Raw genomic sequence first — 23672 nt, forward strand, 5'->3', positions numbered from 1 at the left:
ACAGAGTGTTCTTGCACAGGAACACGAGTAAATGAGACATTGTTGAACATGTTCGCAAGAGAAAAGGAACTGACATGCAAACAGCAACTTAGTACAATAAGACTGAAACTTTGATGCCAGCATTGTTGGGAAGTAAAAGGAAGGAGAGATGTGTATGATCATTCCATAAAACCCAAGAGAGCATTATGTGTTGTTTAAGGAGAGGTTGGGAGAGTGTAATTTGCAATTTACCAACGGGTTAGATATGAACAAGCATTGACAAAGCTGTAAGAGTGTTAAAGTTATTCAACTGACATTGTTAACGCTACAAAAGTGTTATTGAAAGTGAAACAAGCATTGGCAAGTGGCAAGAGCCATTGGAAACTGTGTGAAACAAGCACTGGCAAGAGCCAATGGCAATTGTGAGAAATAAGTATTGGCAAGAGCCATTTGAGATTGTGTGCTTTGAGAAAACAAAGATTGGCAATGGCCATAGGAGTGTATGAATTGGCAATAAATTAAAAGTGGCCAAGCACATAACGGTAAAGACGAAACAAGTAAGGTGTTTCGTTGCGTGACCTGTAATGGGTGGAGCGCATGGTCAGATGACTGCGCCTAGACCGAGGACATCCACCTATTGAAAAGCCATAGAAAATACTTGCTGAGAAACCTGTGATTGAACATAAAGGAAGTTTGAACTGTAGTTGTGAAACCTGTGAAGAATCACCAAACCAGAGGAGCTGGAAAGTGTCCCTGGAAATCATGTTTTGAAGAAGACCCAGAAAGCTAGGTGAAGGAACCCCCTGGCATTGTGAATGGCCTTGAGACTTGGGGACGGGAACCCCTTGGCAAGCCAGGAGCTGGACGAAGCTCAGAAATGTACTCTCCAACTTAAAGAAGCTTAGAACTTTTACTTTGAACACTTGTTCTTTTGGCATTGAGAGTCCCACACAGTGTACATAAATGGAGGTGAGGGCAAGTGTAGGATTTGGACACAGATGGTTATTTTCTTTGGACTTCCTGATGCAGACTATCCTTAGTGTCCCGTAGGTAGGGAAATCCCACCGTAGCAAAGGGCCAGATAGGCCTTTTTCCAACACGATTTACTTTAAATAAAGGTTTAGTGTCCCAAACTTAATTTCTGTCGCCTGTGTCTACTTCATGATGCCTTCAGATTGCACGATATATTCCTGCCAGTATAAAATGAATGAATTCCTATGGAATCTGCCTTGGTTTTGCACCTGATCCAAACCAGGAGGATTCCATAGACATCCATTAGTAAACACCCACTGTGAATCATATTTGTAGGCAATACTTACTTTTTCAAGAGGCAGAGGGGAAAATGAAAGAGTAAAAATAGTTTGGCTCGCTTTTACTAATTATTTTTCCCCTCTGCACCTTGAAGGTTCTTAGCTTGCTAAAAACAACCTTAAAAAGTAGACATTTAACTAACTATATGAAAAGAAACATCTACCCTTATAGTGTGTGCCCAATTTATTTTAAAAAAGGCTTCAAAGTGAGAAGCAGCTGATAGTCTACATCAATTGTAAATAAAAAAAGACGTACATGGCATGATGCCTCCCATGCATCAACAAGCCATTGGATGACTAAAACAGCTACACAAATCTGAATCTAACATAACAATATGACTCTGTGCCTCAACTGCAGAGTGAATCCTAAGATGCAACCTGTAGGTGACTCATGGTTTATTGAATGGAGCACTGGGTACAGTTTTAGGTTTACAACTGTTTCCAAATGAAGATGATATCTAGTTGGTCATTGTCAATTTGGCAAACTACAACAAACTGAAACAAATCCCCACACATCAGCATGTTTACTTTTATTTAAAGATATATTTGTAAGCCGAAAACAATTTTCTCTTTCTTTTCATTATGCTATGTGAATGTACAAGTTGTAAGGTCTAAGCCTGCTCCATGTACTTGTAGAGAAAGGAAATAAAGTATGTAAAGAAGTATGAGTAATGTGGCACTGTCACATGTTTGTACACTTACAGGTTTACGAGGCTGGCAGTAGCCGTGCTGCCACCAGTATTTGATTTTTTCCAGCGCCCAGAAATGGGCAATTACCAGGTCATTATGGCCTTGCTGGACCCAGTATTTGCCCGTTCCTGGGCGCCGGGAAAAATTCTTCCCCATTCCCATTGAGCCCGATAGGGCTCACTGCGAATGGGGAAGCCGGATGCACCATGTATCCGACATGCTGTGCTCGCGGGTGCCGCTCTGGCTGCCAGGTCCGACCTGGTGGGCCTATTCCATATACAACAAAACAAGTAATCAGCTACATAAAGAGTACATAGGTCTACCATCCAGTTGGAACTTGTTTGGAAATGATTACATGTCATGGTCAGGCCAGATGACTTTTTAAGCTCCCCAAAATGATGCTACATTGCCTGCATGTTAGAATATCAAATCAGATAAGTACAATACATTTGTTTTAGGCAATTCCTAATAGGGACAAGGCTTCAGTTTAAAAGATAATCTGTAACCCAGTTCACCATCCATCAAAGTCAAAGATGCATTTGTGATGAAAGGTTAAATTAGGAAGATGATTGACATTCAGATGCCTGGCACCAGACATCTACCTTGGACTAGTCAAGGTAAAAGGTTATGCGCTACATATGCACAGCTAAATAAAATTTCTCTTGATGGGATGACATGGAGAAGCAATATTTAGGTGATGTGCTGTCACTACCCTCCAATGGAGAACAGGTCATTTGCATGATAGAAGAAACAAACTAATTTACATAAAACAATCCAACATTAAAATGTGTAATCCCGAGATTGATCGGTGCATCACCATGCAGCATTTAATTTATTTCAAATTAAGAGAGTTTGTTTATAACAGTAATACCTTTTAGTTTATGTCAAATAAATTATGGGTCGTCATTTTTTAAATTGCTCTATAATGGCAAAAATGTAAAATCATGAAATGTCATTGCACAAGGGCCAGTAACGTCTCTAAGCGTTCACTCACTTGCAAAATCTGAAAATATTCGTTTTTATCAAGTTAACACATATGAGTCAAAAGATATAAGAAAAATTACTTTGCCAAGTTTCATAAAAAGAGCAGGTTTTCCCTCACACCTTTGTAATGAGGTGACTGAAAAACCACTCTTCTGTATCAAGGCTTGGGTAGGGTTGGAGGGGAATATTATGGGATACATATAGGACAAAGTGAGGAGTTTGGATTGGGAGATGGATACTGAGAAGGGAAATAAGCTGGAGATTGGTAAGCAGAGGGAACATCTGTCCATTGAGAGAAGGAGGCCTCTCCATAGAAGGAAGACCATCATGCACATGGGTATTCATTTCAAAATAAGCCACATGAACCAAGGGTTTGCTATAGTAATGACATCCAGCTGACTAGCTCCCTTTCTGGTCCTCTCTAAATGGAAGTTTCTATCTTAAAAGGTAAGGTTCAGTTTTTCATATGTCAACATGCGCCACAAGAAGTAAAGTTGAACAAAAAGGTTTTTATTTGTTAATGATTGATATGAAAAAGAATATGGATTTTGGACAATTGAAATGGATTTCAAAATATACATTTTGTTTGTTTATAATACCCCTGATTTGAGAAAGGCGCAGGGACGCTGAAACACGTGTCATCACAAAGGGCCATGTTTTGAAAAATCAATCATTAACACATAAAAACCTTTTTGTTCAACTTTACTTCTTGTGGCGCATGTTGACATATGAAAAACTGAACCTAGCTTTTCGCCAAACGGAGTGAAGGGACTTTTTTCTGCGTTTTATTTTCATATCCATGCGACACTGATGTTGTACTACAAATGAATACAAGGCACTGAGGCTCTTATGTTGGTCTCCCTCAAACAGTTCCTCATACCCCTTCAAGTATCTTAAAAGGTAACTTAAAAGAAACCCCCACCAATTCCCTAAATTGTCCAACTTGAACATGGTGAAATCTGCAAAGGTAGCAGGACTGGGAATCTAGGTAGATGCAGTTTGAAAACAGGGACACAACTATGCAGTAGTCAAGATATGAGACTCAATAGCTGTATGTGCAGTAATTCTGGAATTCGCCCCAAACACCAAAAACCCAAATAATGATTTATGCTGTTACTAGATATTTTGTATAGAACAATATTTAAATGAAATTCAGGACATGCCTGTTTAATATTCCATTAAACCCAAGTTCAACAATTAAAGTTATACCTTTAGAGTTCATTCTTTTTAAAATAACATTTAAAATATGCCAATGAGTGTCTAACGACTTCACAACATTAACAACATTTAAACTTGTATTTAGGCAATATATTTCATAGTTTAATCTTTAAAATTATAATATGACAAATAAGGCATTCTGTTTGCCATAATCTAAACTCAAAAGACTATCTGCACTGCTGACAGCTTAAACATCACATATTAAACGTATACCTGCAGAGTACATTGGCCCTCATTACTAGATAGGAGGTAAGCTACAAGTTGATGGGAGCATGCACGAACCATAGGCTGTAACATGCATTCCATCTGGGCGGCATTACCACCGAAAAGCAACCACAAATGGTAAATCCACCAATTTTCAGTAGAATTACATTACCACTGCAAAATTGGAGGAATTGCTGAATGGTAATTGCGTGGGTGGAATTACTGAGTGGTAATATCGCTGATAGGAAATAGGGTCATTTTGTTAATGGGAAGCAAAGTGGTGGACATCTTTAAAAACACAATCCAGTTGAAATCATCCACTTCATAGTGCCATCCACTATGTTAGTTTGTAGAAATCATATCAGGGGACAAACAAAAAAGCAAAGTGAGATGAGGGTCAGGAAGGCAAACTTCTCTCAAGGACAGCTAACCACCTTGGCAGACGAGGTACTTGCAAACCGAGATGATCTCTATGGGCCAAAAATCAGAAATGCACCATTTCCAAAGAAAGGTAGCTGTCTGCTCACCCCTTGAACACAGCCACAAGAGGGCAGCATCTGCAGGAGAATGCACAGCAGAGCTAACTGCATGGGAGGAGACTGTCTACACCAACTTATACATGTTTGGGCTGAAAGGAGTTAAGGTGGCAGAGAATTGGTGGAGCCAGCCAAACAGACCAGTGTGTGCAGGCAAAAGTCCATTTGGCAAAGACTCAAATGGGCAACCATACCCTTAATTTATTTATTTGTATTTATTGTGTATTTATAATGTGCCTAAACAGAGTGTGTTTCAAGGTGCAATAAGACAAGAGAGATGGGGAACATTTGGTATAAAACAAAAACGATCCTACCAGGCCTTGTGACATTTGGAACGTACAAGTGCAGTAAAAGATGTGCAGGGGGAGGTGGGCGTTTTGGTCAGGGCAGAAGTGCCGGTGAGAAAAAGCGAGTGCCAGGGGGGGCTAGGTGGACATAACCAGGAGAAAAGAGAGAGTACAGGGGAAAGAAGGTCCACGTGCTAAATTCGAGGTAAGGGGATGGAACGGCTGCAAAGCTGCAGGGCCAGCAAGGCAAGTGCGGGGCAGGGGCCAAGAAGAGCAAGTGCAGGTTGAGGGGGGTTCAGGAAGACCAAGCGCAGTGGTAGACTGGAATGGGAAGCTGGTGCCCTGAAGACTCTGAAGGAGCCAGGCAGCCAGTCAAGAAGCAGACAGGGACATTAGCAGGGAAGGGGAAGAGGGAAGGAAGAAGAGAAAAAGAAGTTCTTGAGAAGCTTCCGGAATTTAAGGAGATCCAGCTCAAGTCTGAGAGGGGCAGGGAGGCCATTCCAGAGGGAGGCATCTGTGGAGGAGCGAGATCTACCCCCCACTGTCTGCTTGGAAAAGCTTCTGATCTGCCGAGAGTTAGAGCTAGACTATTTAGGGAGAGAGAGTTGGATGTAAAGGGGTCCCAGGCCTTAGAAAGCCTTTTCGATGATGCAGGTCCTCGCAGCAACCGGGAGCCAGTGGAGAGAGTTTAGGTCTGGTGAGATGCCGCCCTTGGGCTTCGGATCAAGGATAAGTCGTGCAGTCCAATTCTGGATAAGTTGAAGAGGGAAAAGGGAGGAGTTAGGCAGATTAAGGACAATACTTTTCCAGTAGTCCAGCCTGGGAGGACCAGATCTCTGGAGACATTGAGTTTCTGAGGAAAGTGAGGAAAGGGAGAATGCTCCTGAGGAGGTGCAGCTGGAATTGGGCCTTTTTGGCAAGGTCAGTGATGTGAGGAGAGAAGGAGAAAGCAGATGACACCAAGTTTTTAGCCTCACAGTGGGTGAGGGGAGGAGGCCCATGGAGGACAGCCAGCGTGTGGGAGGGAAAGAGGGAGCAGGGGTCCCAATGAGAAGGATATCTATCTTACTGGCATTAAGGCAGAGATCATTAGCAGAGCACCATACCTGAATATCAGACAGAAAGTCAGGAATGAGAGACGAAGGGGAGGGGGTGGAGGAGGGAAGCTTGAAGGAGAGCTGGATGTCATCCGCCTAACACTGCAAGTTAGGAGAGAAGGAGGAGATCAAGTGGGCTAGAGCAGCCAGGTAGACTTTGAATAGCAAGAGGATAGAGCCCTTAAGGACTCTGCAGGTGGATAGTGAGATGGTGGAGAGAAAAGGGCCCAGTTGAAACTGGGAAGGTTGGTTCTGAGAGGAAGGAGGTCAACCAGTCCAGAGCCAGGTCCATGATGCCAAGGGTATCACGCAGCCAATTAATCAGGGTGGCACAATTGACCGTATCATAAACAGAGGAATTCATCTGATCCTGTGTCAGGCTATGCAAAGCATAATGTTGACAAACAGTACAGTCCCAGGGCCTGTGAGCATCTCCCAGAAAATGATACTCACACCACACCAGTTTGGATTCAAGGTTATCCTTCATTTGCTCAGAAACGGGACAGTTACAGTATTGCTCTTCAATGTATCCTTGTTTTTAGTTCAGCCAGTCTCTTGTCGTGTCTTTCCCTCAGGCCCATAAGATAACTGTAATCGATTATTTTTTCAGACATAGCCGGCTGACTCTGGGTCTGCTTCAGTCCTGTGTTACTGCAAGAAGCTGAATGACATTCAGCCCGGTGTTTGAGCCCCTCCTTCTTTATAAAGTTACAAAGGAGTGTGGGAGCCCCGCTACTGAGAATAAACATTGATCAAATATCATGTTCTATGGGATTTCTTTCCCACTGTTTTCTCCTTTAAAGGGATTGGAGGATCCAGGGACTAGGCTCTTCCGCCCCTTGGCCACCATCATGCCGTGTTTCCTTTCCTACCCGGTCTTCCAGGTAGGTGTCCCTAGCTTGCAGTACCTGAGGTTTGCCTATATGTGGATTGACACCCTCCAGGGGTCTTCTCCACCATCCGATATCAGAGAGACCTGGGAGACAGGTCCCTGCTGTGTTTTGTACCGCCACAGTGTCCTGGTCCCTATTCGGGGGCCATCCTCCACAGTGCCCACCACATCCTCCTGCCTTTCCAATGCCATTTGGAGGCATTACTAAGTGAGAACAGCTCGGGGAGTCTAGCCAACTGCCTCCCAGGCCTGGAGCAGAGAGAGTGCTCTTGTGCATAGTCCCTCATCACTCGCTGACTGGAGACAGTGACTGGATCCAGTGACATCCGGTCCTCACATCCCGCCTTAAGCCCTGACATTCGGGTAAGGAATAAGAGCACAATAGAATATCGGTCTGTGGTAACAAATACCCAGGTGCATGTGTGACAGTGAATGAGTAAGGTTGTAAAGCCAAGAACCACTGTAGGATCCAGGGATTTGTATCCTTGTGGTGGGACAACCACACCAACGGGGCATGATCCATTATCGCCATAACTTGTCGGCCCAAGAGGTAATACCGCAAGGATTTGAATACCCAATTCACAGCTAAAGATTCCTTTTTGATTGTAGTTTAGTGGAGTTTGTGAGGGAGTAGTTTCCTACTGATGAAGAGCACAGGCCTCTCCGTCACGCCGGACCCTTGATACAAGACTGCTCCCAACCCAACACCAGAAGCATCCGTCTGATAAAAAATGCGCTATGAAATCTGGGCAGCATAGAGCAGCACCTGCACCCAAAGACCGCTTCAGCATCTAGAAAGCTTATCAACCACTTTCCCAATTCTTCTGAGACAAGCTAGGGACGTTGGCCATAAGTCTATGATAGGAACATATTTTGTGGCAAAGTCTAGAATAAAACATCTATAGTATCCTATAAACCCCAGGAAGGACCTGACTTCCTTCAAAGTGGGTGGTATGGGAAGGCGATGGAGGGCCTCTGCCTTGTCTTTTCAGGGGACAGAGTAATGTAATAACCTAGGTATTTAGTGTGCAAAACAGCTACGGTGGTTTTATTTGGGTTGGTTTATAGCCCTGAAACTGGCAGCTCTTCTGGTACCTTGGAAAGGTGTTTTAAGAAGGCTGGCCAGTCATGGCTATTAACAATGATGTTGTTTAAGTATGCTGCATCATAGGATTCATGCTTCCACAATAATGTGTCCATAAGATGCTAAACTGTGACAGGAGCCCCATATAAACCAAATGGTAGCACCATAAACTGGCATAGTCCATTAGGGTTGGCAAAGGCCGTTTTCTCATTCTACTTGCTCCCTAACAGAATTTGCCTGTACCCTTTTGTCAAGTCGATAGTGATATACTCTGCTTTCCCAAGTCGTTCCAGTGGGAATAGGGTAAGCATCAAAAGCAGAAACATTATTTAGGCATTGGAAGTCCATGCAGAACTGTATGCTCCCATTGGGTTTGGGAACCAGTACTATTGGTGAGCACCACTGACTGTAGGACGGCTTGATCACTCCCTTCACCAATATGTCCTCAACTTCCTTTTTCACTGCTTTTACTCATGATTCAGGTATGCGATAGGGTTGTAGCAGCGCTGTAGAGCCAGGTTGGGTCTTAATGGGCTGGCTTACCAGATCTGTCAGCCTGAGTCAGGAGGGAGAGGTATTGCTGAAGGTCTGCATGAGGTTTCCTAATTATTTTCTTTGTAGTGTCGTTAGTTAGGGATTTATAGCCTATTCCTCCCAGGAACCTTCCTGGTTTCGTTCTTCAGTTCAAATCAGGGCCTGGACAGGAATGGGGTCGTTCCATTTCCTCTAGCCTCACCAAGAAAACATATGCAGAATATTTATTCAACCTCTTTAACCACTCACTAGCCAAAGGAGCTGTTCGACAAGCCTTCAAATTGGCATACATCAAGCCACCCCTTAAAGACCCATCGGCAAACACAGAAGACCTAACCAACTACTGACCATTCTCAAACATTCCATACCCAGTGAATCTACTAGAAAGCTACGTCCAGAAATAAATCCTGCAACATGTAGAAAACAATCAGACAGTAGCACCAGGAACAAGTAGGCTACAGACCCATGAGAGGAATGGGAACAGCATTACTATCGATATAGGATGATCTAAAAACCAACGCAGACTCCAACTTCAAATCGCCACTAATACTACTTGATCTATCAACAGCCTTCAATACAGTCTGGCACGAAACACTCACCAAAAGACTCAAAGATATAGGGATTGGCAAAACCCCTTCATGACAGATAAAACAGAAATGACTTGGTTAACACCATTCGAGTCAACACCTCTCCAAACAACATGTGGAGTTCCACAAGGCACATCACTCTCACCACTACTATTCAACATCTATATTACTCCACTCAACCATCTCATAAAAATACACAGCCTTACCTGCTACAATTAGACAGGCAATACACAAATCATCTACAAAATCTATGCTAGCAAAAAACAAAATACAACCCTCACCAACTGCTGCACAGAAATAAACCATTGAATGAGTACCAATAGACTTAAATTCAAGCCTGACAAAAACGAAATCATGATCACGCCCATTGGCCCATCAAAACATCAGCACATTCCATGGCCTTCCGAAATGGGAAATCCACCAGAACCCTCCAAACTGGTCCAGAATCTCAGAATAATCTCAGAATATTAATGGACAATGAACTAACACTCGAACTGCAAGTCAACACAGTACTAAAGAAATACTTCTTCTGACTACACACTATCAAGAGGATATTCCCCTTCTTCACCTTCCAGCACAGAACACTTGCCGTCATTTCTCTCGTCATTTCTCTCGTTTTGTCAAGAATAGACTGTGCCAAAAGCATCTAAATCGAATGCCAGAACACCCTACTCCTCAGACTCACTAAAAGTGAACACATCACACCAGCACTGAGAACACTACATTGACTACCGGTGAAAGAAACACATTTTCTTCAAAAGACGCTGCATAACACACAGAGCAATCCACAGCCAAGGATGAGAATTCACACAGGGAAAATCACCATCTACAAACCAAAACAAACATTAAGGACCACCAATGGCATTCGCCTCAAGCCGAAATAATACTCAAAGCATAAATTTGGGGAATTAGCATTCTCCTGCATAGCAGCAACTAGTTTTGGGGATTTTTTCAAAAATTAACTGGACGGATTAACACTAGATTTGCAAATGTATTCTTTTGGGTTAAGGCTGCCTCTCCTTCCCAGGTTTTATGAAAATCCGTCCAACGGTTTGAGCTGCAGGGGTAACAGAAATTATTTTCACAGTACTTCAACTGGGATTTCAAAAAGTATCAGACCCCCCATGTAACTTTCCAAAAACATTCAGAGTGGGCTCTATATTCTTTTTGTAAAGCATCATGCTGATTTGTTAAATGGCACCAAAGTTACAAGCCGACCATAAATGCACTTTCTAGCCTATATTGTTTGTTTTCTGTAGTTTTTGTTACATCTGTATTGCTTAGGTTATCCAAGATATCAAATGTTATGGGATATGTGTTTACATTTGATGGGGTATATACTTTGAATGTATTGGTAAGAGAGTATTTTTTTCTTTTTCAGTATGTTTACCATATATATGCTGACAGCATTGGGATGAAGTTGGAAACACAATGGAGAATGGAGGAAATGTACTTAAAGTGTATTCTAAGTGCCATGAGGGAAGTAACGCTTGGTGTGGTGGTTGCTTACTGCCAGTTTGTTCGGTGGCAATGTGCTACCCCTGAAGCTTTCATACCATTGGTAAGCTTGTTTAAATAAACCATTGTGTATTTTTCTTTCTTGAGTGGAAAATTAAATGTTGCCGTTCTTTCCCAACATCCATCTGAGATTTTAAACTGGTGTATATAAGTAATATCAGAAATATATATATATAATAAATTACATAATTAAAAAAAATGATATTGTACTATGATACATATCTTTATTTTATAAATATATAATGAGGGTGTCTTCCTTTGAGAAGAATAATTTGTAATATTTTTCATAGTATGTACTATGTTATTTTTCAATATACTTTAATTTATGAAAAGCAAGACTAATTATTGGATCTCAAATTGATAATAAAAGTTTAATTAGTTAAGCTACGAGAATGACAATGTCTTTAAGTAACAAACCTTTTCTACACAATCTGCCAGTGAAATATGTGAGGATACTATGAACACCTCCTGAAACAAATGTCTCCACTTTGTATGCTTTATAAAAATATACTGATATGAATTTGAAAGGATGGTCATCTTCGCCCCCAACCACTAATTAAGAAGTTCTGTAATGATGTAACAGATTTTAGGACATAGCACACTCCAGCCAGGGATTTCTTCCACTGATCATGAAGGTGGCGTACAATAAAAAACACCTTTTTATATTTATTTGAACCCTGGGTTCTTTTTTGAGAAGGCACCCAACCCGTCTCACACCCACCTTAACAAATACCCTGTGTCACAATGGACCACGAACCAGGCTGGTGTCTAACAAGGACATATTTATTTATTTTTAGAATTCAAATGAAAATCAGAGCAAAACATTTTTTAGGGCAGCAGCCACCGCAGTGTGGCCGTACAATTGCAAAGTTTTATAATACAGTAAATTGAACTTTCAACATAAGATACCTACACCTTTAATAGAAATGGAAACAAAATCACTTTTCTTCACAATTACAGATGGCACATAGGTTTTGCACTCCCCCTGCAACACTTCCCCCTAATATCTGCTGACTAAATTCTGTGTGGGTGGAAAGCAGTGGCAAGGAGTCAGAAAGAAGAGGGAAAAATCAGATTGAAAATCCAACCCACCACCCCCAGAATGGGAGGCCAAAAACAAAAAGGAAAACCCTCAAAATTATCAAAATGGCATACTCAGATTTTACTGGTTTACTGACAGATCAGTTTACACTTGCGGTAGGATAGCTAGGACAGACATTCATGTAGCTGCACTTAAGAGACAAGAAAGCTTACAGGCTACTGAGCAGGACACTAAAGCAACGTGAACACAGGTGAGAAAATCGATTTTGGGAGCGAAACAATGCTCAGGAAAAACACACACAGCAGAATTGCAATTTCTTATTTCACACAGGCTTTAAACTAGCAAACAGCTAAGGAAAAGGGCTTAGCAGTCAAAATCCGAAATTGTTTTTTGGGATGGGAAACAAAGCACAGGACAGATAGGATACTGAGGGGAAGGGGTGACTCTTGATAGGATGATGGTATGTGCTTTTTTTAATAGGAAATTCAAGTTGGATTTTTAAAGAAAAGCAAAATACACAGGCAAAATTGGTTTTGTTAGCATAATGATTAGTTCTACTAAGACTATATTTTAAGGACTATAATTGTTAAAGAATGGCACTTGTCATGAAGTGGTTGGGTTTCGAATTGCAACCAGCTCACTGTGAATCTCTTTATATGGGGAATTAATTTATTTATTTCATATGATAGTAGGCACTTACACAGAGAACTGGAAGAAATAGAAAAGAAATATACTAACAGATATAGACTAACACAGATTCTACTAAGGAAAGGGTGAACAGAGGATACTGGCAATTTGGGATATGACGGGTTTTTATGGGTTTTTAACAGGATTTGAACAGGATGCAAGGTGAAAGAGTGGGATATGCAGTTTATGGGTACTGGGTGATAGGATACTTACAAGGCAAGCTTGAGTTTGGCCATTTGGACAGCCATCCAGGTCTCTGGACAGCGGGGCCAAGGATCTGGTCACGGGCAGTGGAGTCAAGAGATCTGGTTACTGGGTCAGCTGGGATCGCTGGATGGGAACAGCTGGGTAAGTTCGGATCACTGTGGACAGCGGGATGGGCCAGCTGGGCAAAGGGTCTGGTCACTGGATTCTCCTAAAGGCGATCAGTGGCCTTTCCTCCTTTCTACCTGGATTATTGGATATGCCTGGATCTGAATAGGTGGCTCTGCCTGGATCTGGATAGGGGGATGTATCTCTGCTTTCCTGGATCTTGGGGTCTGGTTTTCTGTTGCTTGTCCCTAGTTTTTCCCTGTCTCCCCATTATATAGCCAGAATGACATCACAGAATTTTACAATCTGGGCAGAAGTACTCTGGACTTCCCCATCGAATGGGATAGGCTAGGCTACGGGTGTCCCCTGCTCCCTCTGGGCTGATTGGTTCAAGGAAAGTTACATCATTTTATTTGGGTGCAATGTATGGCTCCCTTTGTCTCACAAGCCTATTTTTTACAAAAATGTTTTATGGAACAAAAACTTCATATTTACACTAGTCACCATCATAAAAATCAGATAGGCAGATCCCATATTTCACAAGGAATTGAATCGTCAAAACGCCAACTCTGTGCGAGGTAGCATCACTTTTGGGCACAATTTCATTGTTTTAAAGAAAAAAAATATATTTACAATTCTGCAAATGGCAACACATATGCATAATAGTATTTGGCATATTTTCCCCAAGTGTAATGACTGTGCCATTTATGCTTCAACCAGAAATGCATTTTTCCTGCCATTCCCATTCACCACGTGCCAGAAAGATGCACATGGTCTCATTGTGCTTGTCCAAAAATCACATGAAAACTGTCATAATATCACATTGCTGCTTATTCAGATGGAGGGGAAAAATGTCGTAAAGTATAATGTCCTTTATTGTCAATGAGGTAGATTTGCCCTGGATGTGGGCAGTACTGCAAATCCCTACAGCAACTGTCTCTGCCAAGCTTGGCTGGCAACAAAGAACTTTTATGATGTCTTTTGAAGTTGTGGCAATTCCCCCATTCAGAGGGATGCTTGAGGAAATCGCACCTCCCTGTTATCCCCAGCCCAACTGGCCTCCTTTGTTCATTCTGGCAGGGCTGCCAGTCAGTCTGACAAGGCCGCAAACATCCACACCTCTGGGCCATTCATGTACCCATGGGGGGCTGGTTCACTGGTGGAGGTAATTCTGTTCCCATGGGAGGCAGGGCACCTTTGAAGTAAGTGCCTGCCATATCTGTTCTGCTGGTTTCCCAAGATTTTTTTTTCTTTTCTTTCTTTCAACAGAATCTACGTCTTTTTGGGCATAAATATAATGTACATTTTAGAGCAAAACCCCATCCCCACATATTTAATCCCATTTCTGTGTGAGCACAGGCTGTAATTGTCTTTCATTTTGAAACAGCATTCACCTGCTTTGCAAAGCACCTTTTTACACATCGGTTAATTCTTCTAGTATGCCACTTTACAAATGCGGTTTTTGCCGCACACAGTTTCACTTCCCTCAATCTTCTGGAAGGCTTTTACAGATACGGTCAGTTTCTGAACACAGAGAGATATATTTCCAATAATCTCTTTGAAACTAACGTGGGAAAAAGAAACACTGCATCATTTCTTTTGTTTACTGCGGTTTGTGCGCAGTGGTTGATAGCAAAAGATGTTCCCCATCAGGTAACTGAATGATGCAATACAACTGGTACCTGTATGAGAAGGAAGAGATTTTTACCCTCCATGGCGCCGTGAGCAAACTTTGCCAATTTTGCAAATTTTGTTGTTTCACTGGTTTATCTGCTTTGTCTGAGTAGCAGATTTTGCTCTAACTGTTAGAACCACTGCTAAAAACAGTTTCTATGCACAGTCCCTAAACTTTACAAAACTATTATGAATTTACCATCCAGTCAGGATGGCCCTCGAGACTTGCTAACCTTGAACAAGCACTGATCATTCTTAAATAATTCCTAAAATAACTATGTAGTTAAGTTGTTTGCCTAGTGAAGAGAGTTGGTCACAAACCCTTTTTCTAACCTCCCAGGTCCTCTGTTGAAACGCCCTACTAACAGCGACCACCACGAATTGCAGGTGAAGTTGCCTCTCCCTTTGTTCTCACAAGGTTGTGTAGAAGCGGGAAGAACCATAGTGCTGGTAAGTCACCCCTGTTCGCCCTGTGACCTATTCATGTATTACTAGCGCACCCAAGACACAAGTCTTACCCAGAACTTCTCTGTGTGTCTCTCCACTCTACCCCAATCCCCCTTCCCCCTCCCTCTACAGGTGGGGCACTTCAACTATCTAAAGCAACCTACTTTTGACTTGCACGGGAGAAGCCTTTAAAGATGTACCTGCTCCTCACGTTTTCTGGCCCTGAAGAAAGTGGTTCATGCTATCTTACCACTGAAACCGGTAGGCCCTCCCTCAGCCAGAGAAAAAGGAATTGCCAAATACATTGAAAAGTGGCTGAGGACTTACCTTTTGTTGAAAAATCCAAAAGGCTTTTCTTTCTTTCGTAATCCTCTGGGATACTCCATATGTTACTATTCGCAGAGAACAAATAGAACTCCGGACTCTGGTTTAGTACAAAAGGGGCTTCTCCAAAACCGAGACAGATTGGTAATTTGCCGGTGGTGCCCCTGGCTAAGCACAGGCAGTACCGCCAACACTTTTTAGCACTCATACTGTCGAACGGGAAATCATATTATACCCTCTAGATCGTATGTATATATATTGGCCTAGGCCAAGTCGCACTGCGAGGAAATCCATGTTGCAAGGTCCTGACCTTAGATCTGTGTTAGCCACCATTTTAGGTTCATCCGCCATTTTAGATTCTCACCCTAAAGCCACCCTGTGTTCTAAAATGGTGGACAGTGTCGTTTTGAATGTAACATGGCCGTCCTGACCTCTGTGTACAACTTAATGTATAAACTGCCCGCAGGCCAAATGTTAGGGTCATGTACTGAGACCTTGTCCTTCATTGACCAGTGTATAGAGGATTACTTGTAACCAACAAAACTAATCCATGAACATATATCGTGCACAATACTGTTCGAGCATCTAATGTGAACACTTGTTTAACTATATTGTATAAATGTGTACGAAGGCTCAATATGAAATCCAAAGACACACTGTTGCTATTGTAACTTGTTGGAGAATGCATTAAGGATAACCCCTAAATGTATAGATGCATAAAATAGGAACGAACTCGGCACAAACCCTAGATCCGAGATTCATTAACTTACAAGTGGTTTGTACATCAGGTTTTGGATTGTATAAAAGGTGCAACTATTCTGATGTACAGTCCCACTCACTGAACACACCGAACAGGGCTGGTATTCGCTGTGTTGTATTGAGGGTCTGATAGCTATCTGTTGCTTTGTCCTTTGAAACTGTTCAGTTGTAGAATAAAGATCTGTGAATCTTTTGAACCCGTGTTAGGTGTATTTCCTTTTGAGGTACTCAGCCTCGATATCTTCTTTTTGCTTTCACAGATGGCGCCCGAATAGGGTCCCTCAAGATTGATGTCAGCTCGTTGAAGGTTGACGCGGCTATCGGACTGGGATCGGACGGTGTAAAAGGGGCCCCCTTTCCTGAATGAGACGCGACACCTCAGCAGCGCTGCACGGCCCGATCCCTGGACAGTGAGCACACGGTCCGAGTCGGCATCTTGACGAAGGTCCACTTATAGAGGCGGGCAGATTTGCCAAAATCACCAAACATGAGGTAAACTTCGTTAGAAAAACTTTGAAATCTGATCGGACCTCCTTAGGCTTGATCAGGTGAGTCGTGACCCGATTCTTAAGTATCCTGATAATTTGTTTTGGGGCATTGTGCTTGCAAGTACAATTATTTACCAGGTAACACCAGTATTCTGATATGGATGAGAAATTGTCTGCCTGCTTCAGGGAATTATTCCGCGGTGACAGCCAATCTTTGGAATTTAGCCGTCCGGCGCCACAGGAGGGGTCGCCGGCTTGTACTATGTACTGTAAGCATGGCATTGGTAGTATAGTGTTTAATTATATTTGGTACAGAAAAACTAGACATGCTTACGAACTTCAGTGGGCAATCAATGGTAGTTTTGAAATCCCTCGTATTGAGTATTTAGAATCTATATTATTAAAGAAAAAGGCTAGACCTGCAGCATTTGATGTATTATAGAATTGGAAGAAAGAAGCTTTACAGCAGCTTAAGAGTAGAGAAAAGCATGCGCACCGTCATAAATCGAACGCCGAAAAAGCGTTGTTATATGACCAAGATAAACAGTCTGAGTCAGCTAGGAATATGGAAAGGGCTTTCGCACTTGGTATCCAGAAAATCTATCCTTCCAAAGAATTTCATGTTTCCGATGAACTTATTGACAAATTGTTAAATGAACGAAGGCATGGTGCCACTGCGCCACCTCTGTATGTTCCTCTTCCTGCTGGTTTGCCTCTTCCTGCTGTTACTCCTCCTCCTGCTCCTCCTGCTGCTCCTATCATTCCCTCTGTTGTTCCTCCTCCTCCAGTCGTTGGTCCTCCTTTTTTCGCTGCTCCTCCACCTGCTCCTCCACCTTTAACTGTTGCACTAGTGATAACACCTCCGTTGAATTTGCCTACTTTCCCTCTTCCAAGTGGTTCTATACTGCTTGTAGTAGATCAGGGAGCGGGATCAAGGGTTGTCACTCGCAATACTGTACCTCCAGAGAAGAAACGTGAGTTGATTGCATGGGCTAAGTTTTGTATGGAGAAGGGTGATCAAGCTAATGTTTTTGCCACACTTTGTAATATGGACAATTTTCCTGAGAAAAATGTTTTATTGAGAGATTAGGGATTCATTTGTGTGTAATGTGGGACAGATTAAACAATACAGATCTCCCACAAGGATTGAGGGATCTGAACACCTTAGCGTTCTCTAGAGACACTGCAGAGAGAGTACAAAAGAATGTTGAGAGGGTATTTGAGTATAGAAAGGAGTTGGAAAGGTTACAGAATGAGCATGAAGATGGAGATAGTTTGGACATTATGTATGTGCAGAAACGGTTCCTTCCTTGTCGAAAATTGATATCTGAGGAAATGCGAATAACTCCTATTGAAGTATATGACACATATGTTCAGTATACGCCAGAAATGCGGAGGAAAGTGATACAGGTAATGGTAGAATACCTACAGGATGACTGTGTAAAAAGAAAGATTTGTTGTCCCGCAGAGTCATTGAGTATTTACAAGAGGGCTTTTTCATTTGACACTTATTCAGCTGCATTAGCGCTCAATTTAGCTCTATTGCTTAGTAAGCGTTCGGAGTTGCCTATTTCTCAGTTGCCTATGAGAGAGGCTCCTCTGACATTCTTCCCAAAAGTCGAGATCCCCGCTAATGTTGCAGCTGGGGACAGTTGCTCAGGAAATTCCTGCACACTATGTGTCTCAGTTCGTTCACGTCCCGTTCTCGAGACTGGAAGTGAACACCATTAGGAAATCTATTCCCGACATTAGGAAACATCCGACAGGGTTCTAAAAGAAATAGAGTCTGTTTTGCAATCTTCAGTATTCACTTTAAGTGATATTGATCTGTTATTTCCCGTACTCCTGCCCGTAGATTTGCGGAAACGGGTTAGAACTATACACGATGTAGCAGGGTTAGGAGATACATGGGCTATCATAATCAGACTCGATGGAGAAAGGCCAGCTGGTGAAAGACCGCCTCAGGTGATACTAACTTTGCCTGACAGAAAAGTTGCGAAATTGAAAACTATAATTCCCGAAAAGAGAATTATTTGGGACAAACTTACTGCCTGTGCCCAAGGGAAGTCTGAGGGTGCAACCAAGTTCTTTAATCGGTTCGAACAGGTATTCTCGGATTTCAGTGGACAAGACTCAGGCACAGAGTCTGGGAAAAGATTATTTGTAGACAAATTTGTGCGTGGATTTCTGCCTGACATCCAGTCGCAAATCATGTCTTCCGAAAGCGCTTGGCAAGCGAATTCTCAATCAGAAGTACTGCTCATGGCTCAGTACTATGAGAATCGTGTCAATAATGAAAAAGAAAGAGTCAAAAAGAGAAAAGGTGATTTGAAGACAAAAGTATTGTTACAGCAAATTGTTAGAAGACCTAGGGGGGTAATTCACAGTTTAGAGGTCAGTATGTTCCACAAGGAAATGTGCCCTTGGGTCCTGTAAACATTAACCAGTGTGCCTATTGTAGGCAAGAGGGTCATTGGCGTGCACAATGCCCGATCCTCCGACAGAGGTCAAATAACACATTTGGGAATATGGGTAGACGATCCAGAGGTCGCCTGGGTGTAGGGGGCCCTGATAGAGGTCTGTTTGCACAGGATTCACAGCAACCTTTTTCACAGGATAATCAGGCACCAAGTGTGGATACTAGAAACATTTTTGACCATCCTTCTGCCGCTTACCTCTCTGAGGAACTTCCTTTTGACGACATTCTGTTTCGTTAGGATTGCCCGAAGCAGGGTTTGGAACCGATGCCTATTCCCATTAATCAGAAAGGTCCCTACGTTGAAATGATAGTGGGAAATAGGAAACATCTATTCTTGATAGATACAGGGGCACAGAAGTGTTCCATTGATCATTCTCGGGTTGCAAACATTCCAATGCCAGGGCAAACTAACGTTTCTGTAGGGTTTTCTGGCACATCAATTGTCTGCCCGGTTTCTTCGCTGGTACCTATTTCTTTGTGTCCCTTTACGGACCACTGTCCATTCCTTTTGACTTCGAATTGCGTAGAAAATTTTCTGGGGTTGAATCTGTTGAAGGAATTAAATGCGGTAATTCATTGTTCCTCTGATGGAGTGCGTTTGACGATTTCACCACAGCAACTTCCTGTCTCTCAATTCTTGACTAGTCCTTTGCCGACAGAATTTAGTGATGTTCCGGAGTGTTTGTGGGCATTTGACGACAATGATGTCAGTGTTTTGCAAATTGAACCTGTTAAAATCGTCTTGAAGCATGGTGTAAAGCTGCCACGTATTCCACAGTATAAGATCTCGATCGATGGTGAGCAAGCTTTGAAATGCATCGTAACCGATTTTGTGCATCGAGGGGTGATTGGGGAAATTTCAGGTAGTTTGTGCAATAGTCTGATTTTGCCCGTGTACAAAAAAGGCGATAATGCAATTCCTTTTCGTTTCATAATTGATTTGCGTGCCATCAATAAGATTGTCGCTCCACAATTTCCAATCGTGCCTGATGTGACGACGATATTGACTATGATTCAGGCTTCAGCTACTCACTGTAGTGTTGTGGATTTAAGAATGCTTTCTTTAGTATTCCTATACACAAGGACAGTAGATACTTGTTCGCGGACACCTTAGGGGGACACTCCTTCACATTTACCCGTGCAACACAAGGTTACACGGAAAGTCCTAGCATCTACAGTAGGGCTTTGAAAGAGCAGTTTGATACCCTGGAGTTGCCCTCTACTTGTACACTGCTTCAATATATTGATGACTTGCTTTTAGCTGCTGACTCAGAAAGCGCTTGTAAGGAGGGCACTGTGTTGTTACTGATTCACCTGGCTAAACACGGACATAAAGCTTCTATTAAAAAATGTCAATATTGTTGCCAGGAGGTCGCCTATTTAGGCTATCTCTCGTCAAAGGAGGGAAGAAGATTGACGACTGAACGGATAAAACTCATTTCTAGCATGTCTGTTCCAAATACACAGAAATAAGTTAGAGCCTTGATAGGAATGGCTTCTTACTGTAGGCATTGGATACCTAATTTTTCGTTAACGATTAAGCCGATGTTGGCTCTGACGAAGAAGGCCATTTCTTCGCCATTGCCGTGGAACATGGAGCACCAGCGTGCATTTGATTTGCTCAAGACTGCATTGTGCTCGCCACCGGTTTTGGGCACACCAAATCATGAAAAGGCCTTTGTGTTGTTTGTGCATGAATGTGATGGATGTGCTTTGGCTGTATTAAAGCAGGAACATGGAGGGAAGAATAGGCCATGTGGTTACTTTTCTTCCGCCCTCGATCCTGTAGCATGCGCTTTGCCAAGATGTGTGCGAGTTGTTGCTGCTGCTGCATCTGTAGAGCAGAGTGAGGGAATGGTCCTAGGCCATGCTTTAAACCTGATGGTACCTCACTCTGTAGATGTTCTACTGAACAGAACTCAAACACAACACCTCACTTCCGCAGGGTTGACGAGATATGAATTGATCTTGTTTGCACCACACATTCAAATTAAGTGGTGTTGTGTTCTTAATCCGGCTGAACTCTTACCTTTCCCACAAGGTACTGCTTGCAGTGACGAAGAGTCACATGACTGACTTTACACTACCGAACAAGAGACAAAGGGTAGAATTGATCTAAATGATACTCCTTTGAACAGTCAACAAGAGGAGCTGGTTTGCAATGGCTCCTGCTTCAAACTTCCAGATGGTACATCCACAGCTGCTTATGCAATCACTACATTGAGCACGAAGGCCAGGTGGCGAAAGACCGCCTCAGGTGATACTAACTTTGCCTGACAGAATAGTTGCAAAATTGAAAACTATAATTCCCGAAAAGAGAATTATTTGGGACAAACTTACTGCCTGTGCCCAAGGGAAGTCTGAGGGTGCAACCAAGTTCTTTAATCGGTTCAAACAGGTATTCTCGGATTTCAGTGGATAAGACTTAGGCACAGAGTCTGGGAAAAGATTATTTGTAGACAAATTTGTGCATGGATTTCTGCCTGACATCCAGTCGCAAATCATGTCTTCCGAAAGCGCTTGGCAAGCGAAGTTTCAATCAGAAGTACTGCTCATGGCTCAGTACTATGAGAATCGCGTCAATAATGAAAAAGAAAGAGTCAAAAAGAGAAAAGGTGATTTGAAGACAAAAGTATTGTTACAGCAAATTGTTAGAAGACCTAGCGGGGGTAATTCACAGTTTAGAGGTCAGCATGTTCCACAAGGAAATGTGCCCTTGGGTCCTGTAAACATTAACCAGTGTGCCTATTGTAGGCAAGAGGGTCATTGGCGTGCACAATGCCCGATCCTCCGACAGAGGTCAAATAACACATTTGGGAATATGGGTAGACGATCCAGAGGTCGCCTGGGTGTAGGGGACCCTGATAGAGGTCTGTTTGCACAGGATTCACAGCAACCTTTTTCATAGGATAATCAGGCACCAAGTGTGGATACTAGAAACAATTTTGACCATCCTTCTGCCGCTTACCTCTCTGAAGAACTTCCTTTTGACGACATTCTGTTTCGTTAGGATTGCCCGAAGCAGGGTTTGGAATCGACGCCTATTCCCATTAATCAGAAAGGTCCCTACATTGAAATGATAGTGGGAAATAGGAATCATCTATTCTTGATAGATACAGGGGCACAGAAGTGTTCCATTGATCATTCTCGGGTTGCAAACATTCCAATGCCAGGGCAAACTAATGTTTCTGTAGGGTTTTCTGGCACACCAATTGTCTGCCCGGTTTCTTCGCTGGTACCTATTTTTTTGGGTCCTTTTATGGACCACTGTCCATTCCTTTTGACTTCGAATTGCGTAGAAAATTTTCTGGGGTTGAATCTGTTGAAGGAATTAAATGCGGTAATTCATTGTTCCTCTGATGGAGTGCATTTGACGATTTCACCACAGCAACTTTCTGTCTCTCAATTCTTGACTAGACCTTTGCCGCCAGAATTTAGTGATATTCCGGAGTGTTTGTGGGCAATTGACGACAATGAAGTCAGTGTTTTGCAAATTGAGCCTGTTAAATCGTCTTGAAGCATGGAGTAAAGCTGCCACGTATTCCACAGTATAAGATCTCGATCGATGGTGAGCAAGCTTTGAAATGCATCATAACCGATTTTGTGCATCGAGGGGTGCTTGGGGAAATTGCAGGTAGTTTGTGCAATAGTCCGATTTTGCCCGTGTACAAAAAAGGCGATAATGCAATTCCTTTTCGTTTCATAATTGATTTGTGTGCCATCAATAAGATCGTCGCACCACAATTTCCAATCGTGCCTGATGTGACGACGATATTGACTATGATTCCGGCTTCAGCTACTCACTTTAGTGTTGTGGATTTAAGAATGCTTTCTTTAGTATTTCTATACACAAGGACAGTAGATACTTGTTTGTGGTCACCTTAGGGGGACACTCCTTCACATTTACCCGTGCAACACAAGGTTAAACGGAAAGTCCTAGCATCTACAGTAGGGCTTTGAAAGATCAGTTTGATACCTTGGAGTTGCCCTCTACTTGTACACTGCTTCAATATATTGATGACTTGCTTTTAGCTGCTGACTCAGAAAGCGCTTGTAGGGAGGGCACTGTGTTGTTACTAATTCACCTGGCTAAACACGGACATAAAGCTTCTCTTAAAAAATGTCAATATTGTTGCCAGTAGGTCGCCTATTTAGGCTATCTCTCGTCAAAGGAGGGAAGAAGATTGACGCCTGAATGGATAAAACTAATTTCTAGCATGTCTGTTCCAAATACACAGAAAGAAGTTAGAGCCTTGATAGGAATGGCTTCTTACTGTAGGCAGTGGGTCCCTCATTTTTCGTTAACGATTAAGCCAATGTTGGCTCTGACGAAGAAGGCCATTTCTTTGCCATTTCCGTGGAACATGGAGCACCAGCGTGCATTTGATTTGCTCAAGACTGCATTGTGCTCGGCACAGGTTTTGGGCACACCAAATCATGAAAAGGCCTTTGTGTTGTTTGTGCATGAATGTGATGGATGTGCTTTGGCTGTATTAACGCAGGAACATGGAGGGAAGAATAGGCCATGTGGTTACTTTTC

This window comes from Ambystoma mexicanum, chromosome 5p (assembly GCF_040938575.1).
Source record: "Ambystoma mexicanum isolate Mex_15411 chromosome 5p, UKY_AmexF1_1, whole genome shotgun sequence".
Taxonomy (NCBI): domain Eukaryota; kingdom Metazoa; phylum Chordata; class Amphibia; order Caudata; family Ambystomatidae; genus Ambystoma; species Ambystoma mexicanum.